This window comes from Oncorhynchus mykiss, chromosome 3 (assembly GCF_057628025.1).
Source record: "Oncorhynchus mykiss isolate SJ-2025 chromosome 3, ASM5762802v1, whole genome shotgun sequence".
In the NCBI taxonomy this organism is placed as follows: Eukaryota; Metazoa; Chordata; class Actinopteri; order Salmoniformes; family Salmonidae; genus Oncorhynchus; species Oncorhynchus mykiss.
In genome coordinates, this window is record NC_143024.1 from 36607258 (window position 1) to 36630258 (window position 23001).

The following is a 23001-nucleotide window of genomic DNA, read 5'->3' on the forward strand; positions in this document are numbered from 1 at the left end:
TCACCTAGCTTTAGCCGTAGCTTTGTGCATGCTGGTGTTTCATTAATTAATGCTTTATACAAGAGTCATACTCCAAATAAGTCTAAAGAAATTGCTTAGATGGAACTTTGTGTCATTGTAGCATGACTATGAACACTGCCAAATCTTGAGAAATTGAGTTGAGATTAATAAACATGATCAAATAAATATCCAGATTCACACGTTCAATTTTCAAATATTTGCCCTAACTTGAAATGTAACAGTTCATTTGCTAGATTTTAAACAGAGAAACATAATGATGAGAACTCCAAAGAAACATTTGGTGGAAATGTAACTAGGGTTTATTGACTGAGAGTACTTTAACAAAAACTTTTTTGCTTTTTTTTTTTTTTTTGCTTGCACAATACAGGTTCAGTGGACCCACTTATTGTATGGGATGACTTTAGAGGCCATTCAAATAAATATTCATCCCAAAAAACAAAAATGGTATTGGTCAATGAAGAAAAGACTTACAACAGAAATAGAAAACCTAACATTACACATCAATGGTATTGATAAATGTATTACAGAAACACTGAATAATCTAGACACAAAACAAATGAAGTTTGAAGAATTCAATCAGGAAAGATCAAGTTTCACTTATCTAAAGAAAACTGAGTAAATTGGATGGAGAACAACAATATATATTATCACACAAAAAAAGACCTACAGAAAATAGTTAAACATTGGAGAAATCCTTCTCACCAAGGGAGATTTTGAATGAGGAAGTAAAATATTGTAAATATATGTTCTATTGTCAAGTTCATGCAACCTTGCTTCACGATGAGTTGTGATATCCTTCTACTATTTTTTTTAAAACTATGTGACAAAAAACAAGATTCTTGGGAAAGTCTAATTACACAACATTAATTATCAATGCAATTGATTCCTTTCAGATGGGTAAAACCCCTAGCCTCGATGACATTCCAATAGAGAGATAAACACCATTCATGAACTACTGAAAGATCCATTACTATCATGTTTTAATTACTCGTATATAAATGACAAACTGTCAGACACAAAAAAAGAGGGACCGATGTCTCTCCTACTGAAGCAGGAACCACCAGGGGGCAGTACAAAGTACAACATTGGAGGCACCCCACCATTCAATGTGGCAAAGCAAAAATATTGACAACATGTATTGCTCAGAATTTAAAAAGTTTCTACAGGACATTATTCATCATGATGGGATTCAGACGGGATTCTTAAAAGGAATAAATATTGGAGACGTTAGACAACTACAATTTATTTTTTGAAAATGCAAGTTTTTGATACAGTACGTCCAGAATCTGTTAATAAGTGCCTGGATTTTTTTTACTTGAGAAACTCTAATATGCAGGGTAAAGATAATGTACAACAATCCTTTGTGTAAAATAATAAGTTATTTCTCTGAGAACTTTGAATTGTCAAGGGAGTAAAACAAGGAAGCCCTCTGTCACCATACTTATTTTTATGGCTATTGAACTGTTAGCTATCAAAATCTCAGCTAATGAGAACATTAAGGGGCTTAAAATGTATGGATTAGAGACAAAAGTATCAATGTATGCAATTAAATATTAATCAAATCAAATCAAATGTATTTATTTAGCCCTTTGTACATCAGCTGATATCTCAATGTGCTGTACAGAAACCCAGCCTAAAACCCAAAATAGCAAGCAATGCAGGTGTAGAAGCACAGTGGCTAGGAAAAACTCCCTAGAAAGGCCAAAACCTAGGAAGAAACCTAGAGAGGAACCAGGCTATGTGGGGTGGCCAGTCCTCTTCTGGCTGTGCCGGGTGGAGATTATAACAGAACATGGCCAAGATGTTCAAATGTTCATAAATGACCAGCATGGTCAAATAATAATAATCACAGGCAGAACAGTTGAAACTGGAGCAGCAGCACGGCAAGGTGGACTGGGGACAGCAAGGAGTCATCATGTCAGGTAGTCCTGAGGCATGGTCCTAGGGCTCAGGTCCTCCGAGAGAGAGAAAGAAAGACAGAATTAGAGAGAGCATACTTAAATTCACACAGGACACTGGATAGGACAGGATAAGTACTCCAGATATAACAAACTGACCCTAGCCTCCCGACACATAAACTACTGCAGCATAAATACTGGAGGCTGAGACAGGAGGGGTCAGGAGACACGGACACTGATACTAAGGCATTAAACCTCTCAAAAAACCCATTATACTGAAATTATATTTAAATCCAAACTGGTTTCCCAGCAGTCAACTCTGGCTGCGTCTACACTGGCAGCCCAATTCTGATATGCATTACCGTTCAAAAGTTTGGGTTCACATAGAAATGTCCTTGTTTTTGAAATATTTTTTAGGGGGGCCATTAAAATAACATCAAATTGATCAGAAATACAGTGTAGACATTGTTAATGTTGTAAATAACTATTGTAGCTGGAAACAGCAGATTGTTATGGAATATCTACATAAGCATACAGAGGCTCATTATCAACAACCATCACTCCTGTGTTCCAATGGCACGTTGTGCTAGCTAATCCAAGTTGATCAATTTAAAAGGTAAATTGATCATTAGAAAAACCTTATGTTTTTGCAATTATGTTTGCACAGCTGAAAACTGCTGTGGCATTTAAAGAAGCAATAAAACAGGCCTTCTTTAGACTAGTTAAGTATCTGGAGCATCAGCATTTTTGGGTTCAATTACAGGCTCAAAATGGCCAGAAACAAAGACCTTTCTTCTGAAACTCATCAGTCTATTCTTGTTCTGAGAAATGAAGGCTATTCCATGCGAGAAATTGCCAAGAAACTGAAAATCTGGTACAACGCTGTGTACTACTCTTTCCACAGAACAGCGCAAACTGGCTCTAACCAGAAGAGAAAGGAGTGGGAGGCCTAGGCGCACAACTCAGCAAGAGGACAAGTACATTAGAGTGTTGAGTTTGGCAAACAGATGCCTCACAATTCCTCAAGTGTATATTATTTACAATAATTCGTCTTTTGACCAATCACATCGAACTTTTCACACCAGATATTTTTCAGAGCTGATCTGATTGGGTAAAATACCAATTAGTGAAAAAAAGATCAGAATTGGGCTGCCTGTGTAAATGTAGCCTAAGAGAGGCACATCCACTGTTCAAAATAGAGCCTTTTGCCATTATACATATTTAAAACCAACCATTTCATGTGGCTTGACAATGAAACCCTATTTAAAGTGTCCCCCTTTTTAAATTAAGCCATACAGAGTTGGTTACAATTCCAATTTCACCCTCTAGAAGAGGCAAAACCAATATTACAGCTAAACTCCAATATACCTGTCACGATCATTTAGAGAAGGATTGGACCGAGGTGCAGCGTGGTAGGGGTGCATTTTACTTTTATTTGATAAACGACCGTAACTTTCTGCAGGCTACACAGTAACTATACAAAATCAAGATCCCACAAACTAAGGTGGGAAAAAGGCTGCCTATGTATGATCCCCAATCAGAGACAACGATAGACAGCTGCCTCTGATTGGGAACCATACCAGGCCAAACAAAGAAATAGGAAAACTAGAATGCCCACCCAAATCACACCCCTACCTAACCAAATAGAGAAATAAAAAGTCTCTCTAAGGTCAGGGCGTGACAATAACGATTGAAGAAAGACCCATTTATTGGAAAAAAAATGTATAAAGAAGGTATCATTATGAATGATATTGTAAATAAGGATGGTAGAATTGTCACAATAACAATTAACAAAGTTGTATGGAAATGTACAGTATGTTCAATACAAAAGTAAAACAACTCATCACATCTCTGCCACAAAAATGGAAGAAGCAATTACTCAAAAGAGAAAGGAATGAATTGGTTTGTCTGCCTCCAATGAAAAACCATGCATGGCTTAAAATGAAGAGTATAAATTGTAAAATGTATCAGTTTCACTTAAGGTCAAGAGGTTTGACAACTATGCCACATAAAATTCAAGATATTTGGGAAGAGATTTGATGTCCCAATACCATGGCATCGGATTTATGAACTGATATACAAAACAAATGACGCATTAATCCATCACAGTAAAATAGATGGATGTATTGCCAAAGGGAAAAGGAACATTGTAGTGTTCTGGGAAAGATGGCTGAGGGTTGGAATTAAGATTCAAGTGTACAGTATATGTGAGTCAAAATAGCTTCCGGTAGCAGTAGAAGATAAATTGTTGTCGATTGGTGAATAATTGCCATTCTGGAGTCACTTTCATTGTAAGTAAGAATAAAATATATTTCTGAACACTTCTACATTAATGTGGATGCTACCATGATTATGGATAATCATGAATGATTTGTTAATAACTACGTGAGAAGGATACAGAGGCACAAAGATCCCCCCCCCCCCCCACACACACACAACTTTTTGGTTGTTGCTAAACTCCTATTATTGGTTGTTATTAGCTCAAACCTTCTCACTCACCATTATTCATTCAAAAGAAATCATGGTATTATCAGGATTCATTTAGAAGTGTTTAGGAACTAGATAAAGTGCTTTAATTTCTAACCTGTAAAACAGAAGTGCATGAAAATAGCCTCAAAAAGGTGACATCCTGTTCTGTTGCCTCATGAGACATTTGATCTAATATACAAAATGTACATTTCTGCTTCACTGTCCAAATACATATGGAGGAGAGTGTATCTGCCTCATCCTTAGTGAGAATGCCCTCTAGTGTTTATTACTGAAGGTACAGCATCACATGGCTGAAATGTTCAAGAGACAAATGGAACTGTACAGTCTGAGAGTCTGAGGATAGTTTAATACTTATAGGTCATGCAACTATGTGTGAGGGGGTGGGTGGGGGGTGGGGGGGTCAGGGATGAAATATTATTTAAAAGGGGCAATCAGGGATTGGTACATCCATTTTTAGGACTTGTATATAACTTATAAAATGTCTTGTGATTTTATTTAATCTGTTTTACCACATCAAGACCAAAAATATAAACATTTCCAGAAGCTGAAAATGACCCAGTTCTTCCATGGCACACTGTTGGGGCGAATGACTCTGAACTTAGTCCCAAGTCGTTATATATATCATTTTTTTCTTGTGCATTTTGCTATTTTGCTATTTCCCTCATGACTGCTGCATGCTTTGTTGACTACGAACTTTCTTTAACCAACCGTGGGACAGACTATGTTTGTTCCCACACTTGGGACTATGACTCTCTATTGGTTACACAGACTTTTGGCCTCCCATCCTATTCTAACCACCTCTCGCCGGCTTTGATTTCATGTTGCCTGATGAAATTGCTGTACAATACGATCTTGTTGCCATCTGATGCACATTCAGATGTGATAAATCAGCACTGCAGAGCTCTCCCTGTCCTATGCCATGCCTTGATTGTATTACTGTGTATGATATCTGGAAAGGTGCATGTACACCCTGGCCCATCTACCGTTGCTAGCCCCAATTCTGACTTGTGCTCTGATATCTGCTTCACTAATTTCTGCTCTCGTCAAAGCATGTGTTTTCTGCACATTAACGCTAGAAGCTTATTACCTAAAATGGCTCAATTGAAAGTGTGGGTTCACAGCTCCAGTGTGTTGGTCATTACTGAGACGTGGATAAGGAAGAGTGTTTTGAATACTGATGTTAACCTTTCTGGTTATGACCTTTTTTCGGCAAGACAGATCTTCCAAAGGTGGGGGAGTGTCAATTTTTACCAAGGATCACCTTCAGTGCTCGGTTGTCTCCACCAAGTCTGTCCGAAAACAATTTGACTTGCTGGCCTGTGTTTGTAATGGCTGCTCAGTGAAACAACCTGTCCTGATTGGTCATAGACGCTTGCTAAAAATATTTAAGGAGCAAGCCTTCCTTCATGAACTGGCCTCTGTAAAATTGTACAGAATCAGCTTGATCCCCTCTGTCAAAGACACTTTTTTCAGTGGTATTTCAGTGGTACTTTCAGTGGTATTGTTAACAAAGAAAAATATAATTAAAAACACTTCGGGGCCTTGTTCGACCATGATCTTGCAGAGTTACTCCATCTCAAGAATTGCATTTGGCAAAAGGCTCGGCGCATGCATACTCAGCCTGACTGGCTCTCGTTCAGGCAAATGAGTAATAAGCACACTCAGGCCAAAGTTACTTTAAGGAGCAGTTCTCTCTCTGTGGGTCTAACCCCAAGAAGTTCTGGAAAAAGGTTAAAGATCTGAAGAATAAACCCTCCTCTTCACAGCTGCCCATGTCCCTTAATGTTGATGATATGGTTTTACTGACAAGGAGCACATGGCTGAGCTATTTAATCACCACTTCATTAAGACAGGATTCCTATTTGACTCAGCCATGTAACCTTGCAAATGTCCTCCTCTCCCACCCCTTCTAATGCGACTATTCCCGATGCTTCTTCCTCTTTTCCCCCTGCCCATTGACAAAGTTTCTCCCTGCTGGCAGTCACTGAGTCCCAGGTGCTAAAGGAGCTCCTGAAACTTGACCCCAAAAAACCATCTGGGTCAGATGGCTTAGACCCTTTCTTCTTTAAGGTTGCTGCCACTATCATTGCCAAGCCTATCTCCAACCTTTTTAACCCGTCTCTCCTTTCTGGGGATGTTCCCATTGCTTGGAAAGCAGCCACAGTTTGTCCTTTATTTAAAGGGAGAGATCAAGCTGATCCTAACTGTTAGAGGCCTATTTCTATTTTGCCCTGTTTATCAAAAGTGTTGGAAAAACTTGTCAATTATCAACTGACTGGCTTTCTTGATGTCTATAGTATTCTCTCTGGTATGCAATCTGGTTTCTGCTCAGGTTATGGATGTGTCACTGCAACCTTAAAGGTCCTCAATAATGTCACCATTGCCCTTGATTCGAAGCAATGTTGTGCTGCTATTTTTATTGACTTGGACAAAGCTTTTGATACGGTAGACCATTCCATTCCTGTGGGCCGGCTAAGGAGTATTGGTGTCTCTGAGGGGTCTTTGTCCTGGTTTGCTAACTACCCGTTTCAAAGAGTGTAGTGTATAAAGTCAGAACATCTGCTGTCTTAGCCACTGCCTGTCACCAAGGGAGTACCCCAAGGCTCAATCCTAGGCCCCACGCTCTTCTCAATTTACATCAACAACATAGCTCAAGCAGTAGGAATCTCTCTCATCCATTTATATGCAGATGATAGTCTTATACTCAGCTGGCCCCTGCCCAGATTTTGTGTTAAATGCACTACAAACAAGCTTTCTCTACCCTTAACCTTGTTCTGAATACCTCAATAACAAAGATCAAGTGGTTCAGTAAGAAGAATGCCCCTCTCCCCACAGGTGTGATTACTAACTCTGAGGGTTTTAGAGCTTGAGGTAGTCACCTCATACAAGTAATTGGGAGTATGGCTAGACGGCACACTGTCCTTTTCTCAGCACATATCAAAGCTGCAGGCTAAAGTTAAATCTAGACTTGGTTTCCTCTATCGTAATCGCTCCTCTTTCACCCCAGCTGCCAAACTAACCCTGATTCAGATGACCATCCTCTCCATGCTAGATTACAGAAACATAATTTATAGATCGGCAGGTACTGTAAGGGTGCTCTCGAGGGCTAGATGTTCTTTACCATTCAGCCATCAGATTTGCCACCAATTCTCCTTATAGGACACGCACTATAGGACATATCTACTGCAGCCCTCATCCTCCACATACAATACCCATTCTGCCAGTCACATTCTGTTAAAGGTCCCCAAAGCACACACATCCTTGGGTCGCTCTTCTTTTCAGTTTGCTGCAGTTAGCGACTGGAACGAGCTCCAACAAACACTCAAACTGGACAGTTTTATCTCAATCTCTTCATTCAAAGGCGCAATCATGGACACTCTTACTGACAGCTGTGGCTGCTTTGCGTGGTGTATTGTTGTCTCTACCTTTTTGCCCTTTGTGCTGTTGTCTGTGCCCAATAATGAATGTACCATGCTTTGTGCTGCTACCATGTTGTGTTGCTACCATGTTGTTGTCATGCTGTGTTGCTACCATGCTGTGTTGTCATGTGTTGCTGCCTTGCTATATTGTTGTCTTATAGGTCTCTCTTTATGTAGTGTTGGTGTTGTCTCTCCTGTCGTGATGTGTGTTTTTCCCCATATTTATATATATATATATATATTTTTTTTTGTTATTTTTTTTAATCCCAGCCCCCGTCCCCACAGGAGGCCTTTTGCCTTTTGGTAGGCTGTCATTGTAAATAAGAATTTGTTCTAAACTGACTTGCCTAGTTAAATAAAGGTTAAATAAAAAATACAAATCAAATGGCCTGCAAACTCACCAGACATGTCACCCATTGAGCATGTTTGGTATGCTCTGGATCGACGTGTACGACAGCATGTTCCAGTTCCCGCCAGTATCCAGCAACTTCGCACAGCCTTTGAAGAGGAGTGGGACAACATTCAATGGGCCACAGTCAACAGCCTGATTAACTCAATGTGTAGGAGATGTGTCGCGCTGCATGAGGCAAATGGTGATCACAACAGATACAGACTGGTTCTAATCCACACCACTACTTTTTTTAAAGGAATCTATGACCAACATATGCATATCTGTATTCCCAGTCATGTGAAATCCATAGATTAGGGTCTAATGAATGTACTTCAATTGACTGATTTCCTTATATGAACTGTAACTCAGTAAAATCTTTGAAATTGTTGCATGTTGCAACAACAACATTTTATTCAGTATATTTAGGTCAGTGAGCATTCATTGTATTTGCTGCACCCAAACATGTATAGTATGTAGAGAGGAACACCCAGTTAAATATACAAACATCACAAGTGTTCTTGACAGAAGTGAATGAGGGTAAGGTGATATGACATCAAAAGACATGACGTGGGTGTTTGGTTTCGGCATATTCTCTCATTGCATTATAAGTGTGTTGCAGATTTTAAAAAGTAAGAGGTTAGGATCTTTTGTTATAGCCTCAAACCTTCTCACTCACCATTATTCATTCAAAAGAAATCATGGTATTATCAGGATTCATTTAGAAGTGTTTAGGAACTAGATAAAGTGCTTTCATTTCTAACCTGTAAAACAGAAGTGCATGAAAATACCCTCAAAAAGGTGACATCCTGTTCTGTTGCCTCATGAGACATTTGATCTAAAATCCAAAATGTACATTTCTGCTTCACTGTCCAAATACATATGGAGGAGAGTGTATCTGCCTCATCCTTTTTATAAGTGAGAATTATACTGAAGGTACAGCCTCACATGGCTCAAATAGTCAAGAGACACTGAACAAACGGAACTGTGCAGTCTGAGAGTCCGAGGATAGTTTAATATCTATAGGTCATACAACTGTGTGTGAGGGGGGGGGGTCAGGGATTACAGTTTTTTACACCACTAACATCCTTTTGTCCAATCTGTAGTCACATTTTCAAAACTGTAAACACAATTAGCAGAACAATTGCACACCTTCTGTTGTGGACCATACCATTAACTCAATTCATGTTGTTAACACAGAATATGCAGTGAATTAACACATTTCTAAAATGCTTAAATCTTCTTTACATACAAGCTTACCCAATACCAAAGTTATGGATCTTTCTTGTCTTATTTACAAATGCTTGCACTGAGCATGCCAGAAATGAAGATCTAATGTTGAAAACCTTAAATATAGTGTAAAGCTTCTACTTCTTCAACAACAGCATCTCAAAAGCTATATTGAAACAGTTGATAAGCATTTTTGAATGAACAGATCATTGAAACATTGAGAAATAGCTGATTTACTGTAAGTTGTGTAAGATAGACCAACCACAGCTGATTCCAATCTCAATCAAAGACATAGCCAGGTGTTGAAGTTCTTTCAATTACAAGGACATACACAGTAAAAAGGGGACTCTTTGGATTTATATTGTTCAGTGTGTATACAGAATAATACAGAGGAGCAGAGAGAGAAAACAATGTCTGGACCAGGGAGAGGAGTAGCTGGACCAGGGAGAGGAGTAGCTTGACCAGGCACAATAGTAGTTGGACCAGGGAGAGGAGTAGTTGGACCAGGGAGAGGAGTATCTGAACCAGGGAGAGGAGCAACTTGACCAGGGAGAGGAGTAGTTGGACAAGTGAGAGGAGAAGCTTGACCAGGCACAGGAGTAGTTGGACCAGGGAGAGGAGTAGTTGGATCAGGCAGAGGAGTAGTTGGACCAGGCAGAGGAGTAGTTGGACCAGTGAGAGGAGTAGTTGGACCAGGGAGAGGAGTAGTTGGACCAGGGAGAGGAGTATCTGAACCAGGGAGAGGAGCAACTTGACCAGGGAGAGGAGTAGTTGGACCAGTGAGAGGAGTAGTTGGACCAGTGAGAGGAGTAGTTGGACCAGGGAGAGGAGTAGTTGGACCAGGCAGAGGAGTAGTTGGACTAGTGAGAGGAGTAGTTGGACCAGGGAGAGGAGTAGTTGGATCAGGCAGAGGAGTAGTTGGACCAGGGAGAGGAGTAGTTGGATCAGGCAGAGGAGTAGTTGGACCAGGGAGAGGAGTAGTTGGACCAGGGAGAGGAGTATCTGAACCAGGGAGAGGAGTAGCTTGACCAGGGAGAGGAGTAGTTGGACCAGGCACAGGAGTAGTTGGACCAGGGAGAGGAGTTGTTGGACCAGTGAGAGGAGTAGTTGGACCAGGCAGAGGAGTAGTTGGACCAGGCAGAGGAGTAGTTGGACCACGGAGAGAAGTAGCTGGACCAGGCAGAGGAGTATCTTGACCAGGCACAGGAGTAGTTGGACCAGGGAGAGGAGTAGTTGGACCAGGGAGAGGAGTAGCTGGACCAGGCAGAGGAATGGTTGGACCAGGACAAGGGAGAAGGAGAGGTAGGGGGAAAGGAGTAAGAATGCGTGGTGGTGTTCAAAGGAGAGTAAGAGCTGTTGTCGCTGAGGAAATAAGAGCCACCATCATAGACCATGTGATAAACCATGGTCTATCACTGAGAGAGACTGGTGAAAGAGTCCAGCCTAATACCATGGTCTATCACTGAGAGAGGCTGGTGAAAGAGTCCAGCCTAATACCATGGTCTATCACTGAGAGAGGCTGGTGAAAGAGTCCAGCCTAATACCATGGTCTATCACTGAGAGAGGCTTTTGAAAGAGTCCAGTCTAATACCATGGTCTATCACTGAGAGAGGCTGGTGAAAGAGTCCAGCCTAATAACATGGTCTATCACTGAGAGAGGCTGTTGAAAGAGTCCAGCCTAATACCATGGTCTATCACTGAGAGAGACTGGTGAAAGAGTCCAGCCTAATAACATGGTCTATCACTGAGAGAGGCTGTTGAAAGAGTCCAGCCTAATAGCATGGTCTATCACTGAGAGAGGCTGGTGAAAGAGTCCAGCCTAATTTCAGACGGTCAACCGTGGATTCCATTATCCAGAATTTTCAACAAACCAACAGGTAAGTAATGTATTTCACAAGGGCTTCTTCTTTCATTACTGTTGCTATGTCCCACTGTAACTGTAGATCACCAATGCCAATACAAATACATATGTTCTATTTTTGTTCCTCTAAAGGACACAACGTCTTCCTCCCTCTTGGGGAAGAGGAAAGCTCCTCAGTGAAGACCAAGAGCCATTGTAGGATTGGTCATTGCTGACAATGCAATGAAACTGAGAGAAATTCAGACCAGAATTGTAGAGGACAACCTGGTATTTCCCAATAAAGGGGTGACAGGTAGCCTAGTGGTTAGCGTGTTGTACTAGTCCCCGAAAGGTTGCAAGATCAAATCCCTGAGCCTACAAGGTAAAAATCTGTCCTTCTGCCCTTGACCAAGGCAGTTAACCCACTATTCCTAGGCTGCCATTGAAATAGGAATTTGTTCTTAACTGACTTGCCTAGTTAAATAAAGGTAAAATAATAATGTTTGATCCATGTTTTGTGCTGCTTCCATGTTGTTATTATCATGTTGTGTTGTGACCATGGTGTTGTCGCCTTGCTATGTTGTTGTCTTAGGTCTCTCTTTATGTAATGTTGTGTTGTCTCTCTTGTTGTGAAATGTGTTTTTTCCTATATTTATATTTATTTTTAATCCTAGCCCCCGTCCCAGCAGGATACCTTTAGCTGTCATTGTAAATAATAACTAAATAATAAATAAAAAAATACAAATAAAATGGCCTACATACTCATCAGACATGTCACCCATTGAGCATGTTTGGGATGCTCTGAATCGACACGTATGACAGCGTGTTCCAGTTCCTGCCAATATCCAGTAACTTTGCACAGCCATTGAAGAGGAGTGGGAGAACATTCGAAGGGCCACAATCAACAACCTGATTAACTCAATCTGTAGGAGATGTGTCGTTCTGCATGAGGAAAATGGTGGTCACAACAGATACAGACTGGTTCTGATCCACACCCCTACTTTTTTAAAATGGAATCTATGACCAACAGATGCATATCTGTATTCCCAGTCATGTGAAATCCATAGACTAGGGTCTAATGAATTTACTTCAATTGACTGATTTCCTTATATGAACTGTAACTCAGTAAAATCTTTGAAATTGTTGCATGTTGAGTTTATACTTTAATTCAGTACATTTAGGTCAGAGAGCATAAATTGTATTTGCTGCACCCAAACATGTATAGTATGTAGAGAGAAACACCCAGTTAAATATACAAACATCACAAGTGTTCTTGACAGAAGTGAATGAGGGTAAGGTGATATGATATCAAAAGACATGACGTGGGTGTTTGGTTTCGGCATATTCTCTCATTGCATTATAAGTGTGTTGCAGATTTTTTTAAAGTAAGAGGTTAGCATGTTTTGATATAGCCTCAAACCTTCTCACTCACCATTATTCATTCAAAAGAAATCATGGTATTATCAGGATTCATCTAGAAGTGTTCAGGAACTAGATAAAGTGCTTTCATTTCTAACCTGTAAAACAGAAGTGCATGAAAATAGCTTCAAAATGGTGACATCCTGTTCTGTTGCCTTTTACCAGGACAACCTGGTATTTCACAATGTGGAAAGCATCAACCTGACTACCATTGGCTCAGACTCTGACCAAACACAGAGTTGGAATGAAACAGTTGTACACAGTTCCTTTTGAAAGAAACAGTGAGCGGGTCAAGGATCTCCGGCACCAATACGTCCAGGTATGGTGTCCATCCAAGATGTCTTGTTCTACAGTGAGTTTTACACTATGCTACTCTACATGTAAACATGGGTTACAGTACATACAATAGGAAAAACTGAAAAGCATTTACACATACTGTGTTTGATTTCTTTCAGAGAGTCATGGAGGTGGAGGCTAATCAGACCCCATGTGAAATAATTTATGTAGATGAGGCAGGGTTTAACCTGGCAAAAACACATCGGCGGGGAAGAAACGTCATCGGGGAAAAGGCCACCGTTGATGTGTCAGGTCAGAGAGGAGCAAAAATCACAATGACTGCAATCTCGAGTGCTGGTTTTGTCCTGCAGAAATGCCAGATTGGTCCCTGCAACACTGAGCACCTTCTTTTGTGTTTAGATTACCTCCACTAACAACTGGTGCCAGAAGCAGAAAGAGAACAGGTGGGAGGAAACATGAGGACATTTGTGATTGCATGGGACAATGTAGCATTCCACCATTCACATGCAATCACAAACTGGTTTGCAGCCTATTCAAGAATGGTTTCCCTTTTCCTCCCACCCTACTCGCCTTTCCTCCCCCCTACTCGCCTTTCCTCCCACCCTACTCGCCTTTCCTCCGACCCTACTCGCCTTTCCTCCCACCCTATTCGCGTTTCCTCCCACCCTACTCGCCTTTCCTCCCACCCTACTCGCCTTTCCTCCCACCCTACTCACCTTTCCTTCCCCCTACTCACCTTTCCTCCCACCCTACTCACCTTTCCTCCCACCCTACTCGCCTTTCCTCCCACCCTACTCGCCTTTCCTCCCACCCTACTCGCCTTTCCTCCCACCCTACTCGCCTTTCCTCCCACCCTACTCACCTTTCCTTCCCCCTACTCACCTTTCCTCAACACCATTAAGGATTTTTTTTTTGCCTGGAGGTGGAAAGTGTATGATCATCGGCCACATGACCAAATCTCCCTCCTGGATACTATGGATGCCGGCTGCAGAGAAATCTCAGCTGAAGACTGCCAGGGGTGGATAAGGCAGGCCAAGAGTTTCTATCCAAGGTGCATAGACATCTCAGCTGAAGACTGCCAGGGGTGGATAAGGCAGGCCAAGAGTTTCTATCCAAGTTGCAGAGACATCTCAGCTGAAGACTGCCAGGGGTGGATAAGGCAGGCCAAGTGTTTCTATCCAAGGTGCAGAGACATCTCAGCTGAAGACTGCCAGGGGTGGATAAGGCAGGCCAAGAGTTTCTATCCAAGGTGCATAGACATCTCAGCTGAGATGCCAGGGGTGGATAAGGCAGGCCAAGCGTTTCTATCCAAGGTGCAGAGACATCTCAGCTGAGATGCCAGGGGTGGATAAGGCAGGCCAAGAGTTTCTATCCAAGGTGCATAGACATCTCAGCTGAGATGCCAGGGGTGGATAAGGCAGGCCAAGCGTTTCTATCCAAGGTGCAGAGACATCTCAGCTGAGATGCCAGGGGTGGATAAGGCAGGCCAAGCGTTTCTATCCAAGGTGCATAGACATCTCAGCTGAGATGCCAGGGGTGGATAAGGCAGGCCAAGAGTTTCTATCCAAGGTGCATAGACATCTCAGCTGAGATGCCAGGGGTGGATAAGGCAGGCCAAGAGTTTCTATCCAAGGTGCATAGACATCTCAGCTGAGATGCCAGGGGTGGATAAGGCAGGCCAAGAGTTTCTATCCAAGGTGCAGAGACATCTCAGCTGAGATGCCAGGGGTGGATAAGGCAGGCCAAGCGTTTCTATCCAAGGTGCATAGCGAGAGACGACATAAGATGTGATGTGGGCGAGGACATGTGGTCAAATGCTGAAGATGGTATAGATTAGAACAGGACGGGGCATTTCTGTGTTTTTTCCCTTCCGTGCCTTTTTTACTGTAATTGTGTTTTATTTGTACACATTTGGAACCAAAGGCCATGTTGGATTTCTTGTTGATCACTGGCAGCAATTTCATGTTGCTAATAAAGCTTTTACTGCAGCAATTCTGTCACTTACTATTTTTTTTCTACTGTACATTCTATAAAGTAAAGATGACTCGTTCATTTTTAGATAGTATGTTACCAAAAATGCACACATTTGACACTCTCAACCCAAAAATGTAGAGTGGTTTACAGTAGAAGGAAACTGAATTATAAAAAACAATGGTTTTCACATTGTCTATTGTCTGCAGGTAGAACTGAAACATGAAAAGTAATGCAGTTGTTGTAATGCCATCAACTGTTAGTACTTTGAAAGTCATTGTGCTATGATTGACTATTTGTTCCTCTTGGATAGAAAACATGTGCTAGTGTTTTGACAGAATGATTGGATTTTGAGTCGAGTTTGACGTGTTTTGATAGAGTTAGTGTATGTAGAGAGAGTTTTTTTGCATTTTGAAATGTGGAGTTGGAATTTAATAAACAAAATGTGGTTTTGAGCAGATAATGAACTATTTGGCTAATTGTGTGATGTAGGTGTGTTGCTGTGTTAAGAGTTTAGAAAAAGTATCTTAAGTATAGGTAAACACTTTGTTAGCAATTGTAAAAAACTGTAAATGTTATTTGAAAAGGGCTATCAGGGATTGGTACATCCATTTTAGGACTTTTAAATGATATACTGTATAGCCATTGAGTCTTGAATAATATAACTAATAAAATGGCTTGTGAATTTATTTAAACTGTCTTACCACATCAGGACCAAAAATATAACAATTTCCAGAAGCTGAAAATGACCCAGTACTTCATGGCCTGCATACTCATCAGACATGTCGCCCATTAAGCATGTTTGGGATGCTCTGGATCGATGCTTACAACAGCATGTTCCAGTTCCTGTCATGTACTGTCATGTTGTGTCTTGTCTCTGTCCTTTCCCTTCACCCTGTCTCCCTCTGCTGGTCGTTGTTAGGTTACCTTTTCTCCCCCAATTTCCACCAGCTGTGCCTTGTCTCCTCCTAACCACCTCGTCACCCCGTTTCCCACCTGTTCCCTTTTTCCCTCTGATTAGGTCCCTATATCTCTCTCTGTTTTTGTTCCTGTCCTTGTCGGATTCTTGTTTGTTGTGTTTCATGCCTGAACCAGACTGTCGTCATGTTTGCTGTAACCTTGTCTTGTCCTGTCGGAATCTGCCGGTCCGTCTGAGCCTACCTATGTTTGGTAATTAAAGAAGCTCTGTTTAAGTTAATTCGCTTTTGGGTCCTCATTCACGCACCGTAACAGAAGAATCCGACCAAGAATGGACCCAGCGACTTCGGATCCTCTCCACTCAGCCGTCGGGATCCAGGGAGCGATGCTAGGCAGACACGAGCAGGAAGTGTCTGCTGCTCGACATGCCGTTGAGACCCTGGCCACCCAAGTCTCCAACCTCACAGAACAGGTTCACCATCTCCGCCTCGATCCACCGGCCACTTCCAGGGCTTTCGAATCTTCGGAGCCCAGAATCAATAACCCGCCGTGTTACTCTGGGGAGCCCACTGAATGCCGCTCGTTCCTCACCCAGTGTGATATTGTGTTTTCTCTCCAGCCCAACACTTACTCCAGGAGCACTGCTCGTGTCGCCTACGTCATATCTCTCCTTATTGGACGGGCTCGTGAGTGGGGCACGGCAATCTGGGAGGCAAGGGCTGAGTGTACTAACCAGTATCAGGACTCACAGGAGGAGATGATACGGGTTTTTGATCGATCTGTTTTTGGGGAGGAGGCTTCCAGGGCCCTGTCTTCCCTATGTCAAGGCAATCGATCCATAACAGACTACTCTATTGAGTTTCGCACTCTTGCTGTCTCCAGTGGCTGGAACGAGCCGGCCTTGCTCGCTCGTCTTCTGGAGGGTCTCCGCGCAGAGGTAAAGGATGAGATTCTCTCCCGGGAGGTTCCTTCCAGCGTGGATTCCTTGATTGAACTCGCTATTCGCATTGAGCGACGGGTTGATCTTCGTCACCGAGCTCGTGGAAAGGAGCTCGCGCTCTCCGTCGCCCCCCTCTCCGCATCACTACCATCTTCCTCTGCCGGCTCGGGTGCTGAGCCCATGCAGCTGGGAGGTATCCGCATCTCGACTAAGGAGAGGGAACGGAGAATCACCAACCGCCTCTGTCTCTATTGCGGTTCCGCTGGTCATTTTGTCACTTCATGTCCAGTAAAAGGCCAGAGCTCGTCAGTAAGCGGAGGGCTACTGGTGAGCGCTACTACTCCTGTCTCTCCTTCAAGATCCTGCACTACCTTGTCGGTCCATCTACGCTGGACCGGTTCGTCAGCTTCCTGCAGTGCCTTAATAGACTCTGGGGCGGAGGGCTGTTTTATGGACGAGACCTGGGCTCGGGAACATGACATTCCTCTCAGACAGTTAAAGGAGCCCACGGCCTTGTTCGCCCTGGATGGTAGTCCTCTCCCCAGGATTCAGCGTGAGACGCTACCTTTAACCCTCACTGTTTCTGGTAATCATAGTGAAACCATTTCTTTTTTAATTTTTCGTTCACCTTTTACACCTGTTGTTTTGGGCCATCCCTGGCTAGTTTGTCATAATCCTTCCATTAATTGGTCTAGTAATTCTATCCTCTCCTGGAACGTCTCTTGTCATGTGAAATGTTTAATGTCTGCTATCCCTCCTGTTTCCTCTGTCTCTTCTTCACAGGAGGAGCCTGGTGATTTGACAGGGGTGCCGGAGGAATATCACGATCTGCGCACGGTGTTCAGTCGGTCCAGGGCCACCTCTCTTCCTCCACACCGGTCGTATGATTGTAGTATTGATCTCCTTCCGGGAACCACCCCCCCCCCGGGGTAGACTATACTCTCTGTCGGCTCCCGAACGTAAGGCTCTCGAAGATTATTTGTCTGTAGCTCTTGACGCCGGTACCATAGTCCCCTCCTCCTCTCCCGCCGGAGCGGGGTTTTTTTTTGTCAAGAAGAAGGACGGGTCTCTGCGTCCCTGCATAGATTATCGAGGGCTGAATGACATAACAGTGAAGAATCGTTATCCGCTTCCTCTTATGTCTTCAGCCTTCGAGATCCTGCAGGGAGCCAGGTTTTTCACTAAGTTGGACCTTCGTAACGCTTACCATCTCGTGCGCATCAGGGAGGGGGACGAGTGGAAGACGGCGTTTAACACTCCGTTAGGGCACTTTGAATACCGGGTTCTTCCTTTCGGCCTCGCTAACGCTCCAGCTGTCTTTCAGGCATTAGTCAATGATGTCCTGAGAGACATGCTGAACATCTTTGTTTTCGTTTACCTTGACGATATCCTGATTTTTTCACCGTCACTCCAGATTCATGTTCAGCACGTTCGACGTGTCCTCCAGCGCCTTTTAGAGAATTGTCTTTTTGTGAAGGCTGAGAAGTGCACTTTTCATGCCTCCTCCGTCACATTTCTCGGTTCTGTTATTTCCGCTGAAGGCATTAAGATGGATCCCGCTAAAGTCCAAGCTGTCATTGATTGGCCCGTCCCTAAGTCACGCGTCGAGCTGCAGCGCTTTCTCGGCTTCGCGAACTTCTATCGTCGTTTCATCCGTAATTTCGGTCAGGTGGCAGCTCCTCTCACAGCCCTTACTTCTGTCAAGACGTGCTTTGAGTGGTCCGTTTCCGCCCAGGGAGCTTTTGATCTCCTCAAGAATCGTTTTACATCCGCTCCTATCCTTGTTACACCTGACGTCTCTAGACAGTTCGTTGTCGAGGTTGACGCATCAGAGGTGGGCGTGGGAGCCATTCTTTCTCAGCGCTCCCTCTCTGACGACAAGGTCCACCCATGCGCGTATTTTTCTCATCGCCTGTCGCCGTCGGAACGTAACTATGATGTGGGTAACCGCGAACTGCTCGCCATCCGGTTAGCCCTAGGCGAATGGCGACAGTGGTTGGAGGGGGCGACCGTTCCTTTTGTCGTTTGGACTGACCATAGGAACCTTGAGTACATCCGTTCTGCCAAACGACTTAATGCGCGTCAGGCGCGTTGGGCGCTGTTTTTCGCTCGTTTCGAGTTCGTGATTTCTTATCGTCCGGGCTCTAAGAACACCAAGCCTGATGCTTTGTCTCGTCTCTTCAGTTCTTCAGTAGCCTCCACTGACCCCGAGGGGATTCTCCCTGAGGGGCGTGTTGTCGGGTTGACTGTCTGGGGAATTGAGAGGCAGGTAAAACAAGCGCTCACTCACACTCCGTCGCCGCGCGCTTGTCCTAGGAACCTTCTTTTCGTTCCCGTTCCTACTCGTCTGGCCGTTCTTCAGTGGGCTCACTCTGCCAAGTTAGCCGGCCACCCTGGCGTTCGGGGTACGCTTGCTTCCATTCGCCAGCGTTTTTGGTGGCCCACCCGGGAGCATGACACACGTCGTTTCGTGGCTGCTTGTTCGGTCTGCGCGCAGACTAAGTCCGGTAACTCTCCTCCTGCCGGCCGTCTCAGGCCGCTTCCTATTCCCTCTCGACCGTGGTCTCACATCGCCTTAGATTTTGTCACCGGACTGCCTTCGTCAGCGGGGAAGACTGTTATTCTTACGGTTGTCGATAGGTTCTCTAAGGCGGCTCATTTCATTCCCCTTGCTAAGCTTCCTTCTGCTAAAGAGACGGCACAAATCATCATCGAGAATGTTTTCAGAATTCATGGCCTTCCGTCAGACGTCGTTTCGGACAGAGGTCCGCAATTCACGTCTCAATTTTGGAGGGAGTTTTGCCGTTTGATTGGGGCTTCCGTCAGTCTCTCTTCCGGCTTTCACCCCCAGTCTAACGGTCAAGCAGAACGGGCCAATCAGACTATTGGTCGCATCTTACGCAGTCTTTCTTTTCGCAACCCTGCGTCTTGGTCAGAACAGCTCCCCTGGGCAGAATACGCCCACAACTCGCTTCCTTCGTCTGCGACCGGGCTATCTCCTTTTCAGAGTAGCCTCGGGTACCAGCCTCCGCTGTTCTCATCTCAGTTCGCCGAGTCCAGCGTCCCCTCCGCTCAGGCTTTTGTCCAACGTTGCGAGCGCACCTGGAAGAGGGTCAGGTCTGCACTTTGCCGTTATAGGACGCAGACTGTGAGGGCTGCTAATAAGCGTAGAACTAAGAGTCCTAGATATTGTCGCGGTCAGAGAGTTTGGCTCTCCACTCAGAACCTTCCCCTTAAGACGGCTTCTCGCAAGTTGACCCCGCGGTTCATTGGTCCGTTCCGTATTTCTCGGGTCATTAATCCTGTCGCAGTTCGACTTCTTCTTCCGCGATACCTTCGTCGCGTCCACCCGGTCTTCCATGTCTCCTGCATCAAGCCCGTCCTTCGCGCCCCCGCTCGTCTTCCCCCCCCCCCCCCCATCCTTGTCGAGGGCGCACCCATCTACAGGGTCCGTAGAATTTTGGACATGCGTCCTCGGGGCCGTGGTCACCAGTACCTCGTAGATTGGGAGGGGTACGGTCCTGAGGAGAGGAGTTGGGTTCCCTCTCGGGACGTGCTGGACCGTGCGCTGATCGAGGATTTCCTCCGTTGCCGCCAGGTTTCCTCCTCGAGTGCGCCAGGAGGCGCTCGGTGAGTGGGGGGGTACTGTCATGTACTGTCATGTTGTGTCTTGTCTCTGTCCTTTCCCTTCACCCTGTCTCCCTCTGCTGGTCGTTGTTAGGTTACCTTTTCTCCCCCAATTTCCACCAGCTGTGCCTTGTCTCCTCCTAACCACCTCGTCACCCCGTTTCCCACCTGTTCCCTTTTTCCCTCTGATTAGGTCCCTATATCTCTCTCTGTTTTTGTTCCTGTCCTTGTCGGATTCTTGTTTGTTGTGTTTCATGCCTGAACCAGACTGTCGTCATGTTTGCTGTAACCTTGTCTTGTCCTGTCGGAATCTGCCGGTCCGTCTGAGCCTACCTATGTTTGGTAATTAAAGAAGCTCTGTTTAAGTTAATTCGCTTTTGGGTCCTCATTCACGCACCGTAACAGTTCCGGCCAATATCCTGCAACTTTGCACAGCCATTGAAGAGGAGTGGGACAACATTCGACGGGCCACAATCAACAACCTGATTAACTCAATGTGTAGGAGATGTGTCGTGCTGCATGAGGCAAATGGTGGTCACAACAGATACAGACTGGTTCTGATCCACACCCCTACTTTTTTATAAAGGAATCTATGACCAACAGATGCATATCTGTATTCCCAGTCATGTGAAATCCATAGACTAGGGTCTACTGAATTAATTTCAATTGACTGATTTCCTTACATGAACTGTAACTCAGTAAAATCTTTGAAATTGTTGCATGTTGCGTTTAAACTTTTATTCAGTATATTTAGGTCAGTGAGCATAAATTGTATTTGCTGCACCCAAACATGTATAGTATGTAGAGAGGAACACCCAGTTAAATATACAAACATCACAAGTGTTCTTGACAGAAGTGAATGAGGGTAAGGTGATATGATATCAAAAGACATGACGTGGGTGTTTGGTTTCGGCATATTCTCTCATTGCATTATAAGTGTGTTGCAGATTTTTTAAAAGTAAGAGGTTAGCATGTTTTGTTATAGCCTCAAACCTTCTCACTCACCATTATTCATTCAAAATAAATCATGGTATTATCAGGATTCATTTAGAAGTGTTTAGGAACTAGATAAAGTGCTTTCATTTCTAACCTGTAAATCAGAAGTGCATGAAAATAGCTTCAAAATGGTGACATCCTGTTCTGTTGCCTTTTACCAGGACAACCTGGTATTTCACAATGTGGAAAGCATCAACCTGACTACCATTGGCTCAGACTCTGACCAAACACAGAGTTGGAATGAAACAGTTGTACACAGTTCCTTTTGATAAGAAACAGTGACCAGGTCAAGGATCTCCGGCACCAATACGTCCAGGTATGGTGTCCATCCAAGATGTCTTGTTCTACAGTGAGTTTTACACTATGCTACTCTACATGTAAACATGGGTTACAGTACATACAATAGGAAAAACTGAAAAGCATTTACACATACTGTGTTTGATTTCTTTCAGAGAGACATGGAGGGGGAGGCTAATCAGACCCCATGTGAAATAATTTATGTAGATGAGGCAGGGTTTAACCTGGCAAAAACACATCGGCGGGGAAGAAACGTCATCGGGGAAAAGGCCACCGTTGATGTGTCAGGTCAGAGAGGAGCAAAAATCACAATGACTGCAATCTCGAGTGCTGGTTTGGTCCTGCAGAAATGCCAGATTGGTCCCTGCAACACTGAGCACCTTCTTTTGTGTTTAGATTACCTCCACTAACAACTGGTGCCAGAAGCAGAAAGAGAACAGGTGGGAGGAAACATGAGGACATTTGTGATTGCATGGGACAATGTAGCATTCCACCATTCACATGCAATCACAAACTGGTTTGCAGCCTATTCAAGAATGGTTTCCCTTTTCCTCCCACCCTACTCGCCTTTCCTCCCCCCTACTCGCCTTTCCTCCCACCCTACTCGCCTTTCCTCCCACCCTACTCGCCTTTCCTCCCACCCTACTCGCCTTTCCTCCCACCCTACTCGCCTTTCCTCCCACCCTACTCGCCTTTCCTTCCCCCTATTCACCTTTCCTCCCACCCTACTCACCTTTCCTCCCACCCTACTCGCCTTTCCTTCCCCCTACTCACCTTTCCTCCCCCCTTCTCGCCTTTCCTCCCACCCTACTCGCCTTTCCTCCCACCCTACTCGCCTTTCCTCCCCCCTACTCGCCTTTCCTCCCACCCTACTCGCCTTTCCTCCCCCCTACTCGCCTTTCCTCCCACCCTACTCGCCTTTCCTCCCCCCTACTCGCCTTTCCTCCCCCCTACTCGCCTTTCCTCCCCCCTACTCGCCTTTCCTTCCCCCTACTCACCTTTCCTCAACACCATTAAGGATTTTTTTCTGCCTGGAGGTGGAAAGTGTGCGATCATCGGCCACATGACCAAATCTCCCTCCTGGATACAATGGATGCCGGCTGCAGAGACATCTCAGCTGAGGACTGCCAGGGGTGGATAAGGCAGGCCAAGCGTTTCTATCCAAGGTGCATAGCGAGAGACGACATAAGATGCGATGTGGACGAGGACATGTGGTCAAATGCTGAAGATGGTATAGATTAGAACAGGAC

The 23001-nt window shown here is 44.3% G+C and overlaps 1 pseudogene; it reads left to right on the plus strand.

The window, feature by feature from the left end:
- Window positions 1–10768: 10768 nt before the first annotated feature.
- Window positions 10769–13415, plus strand: LOC149984527 (uncharacterized; annotated as a pseudogene).
- Window positions 13416–23001: the final 9586 nt, after the last annotated feature.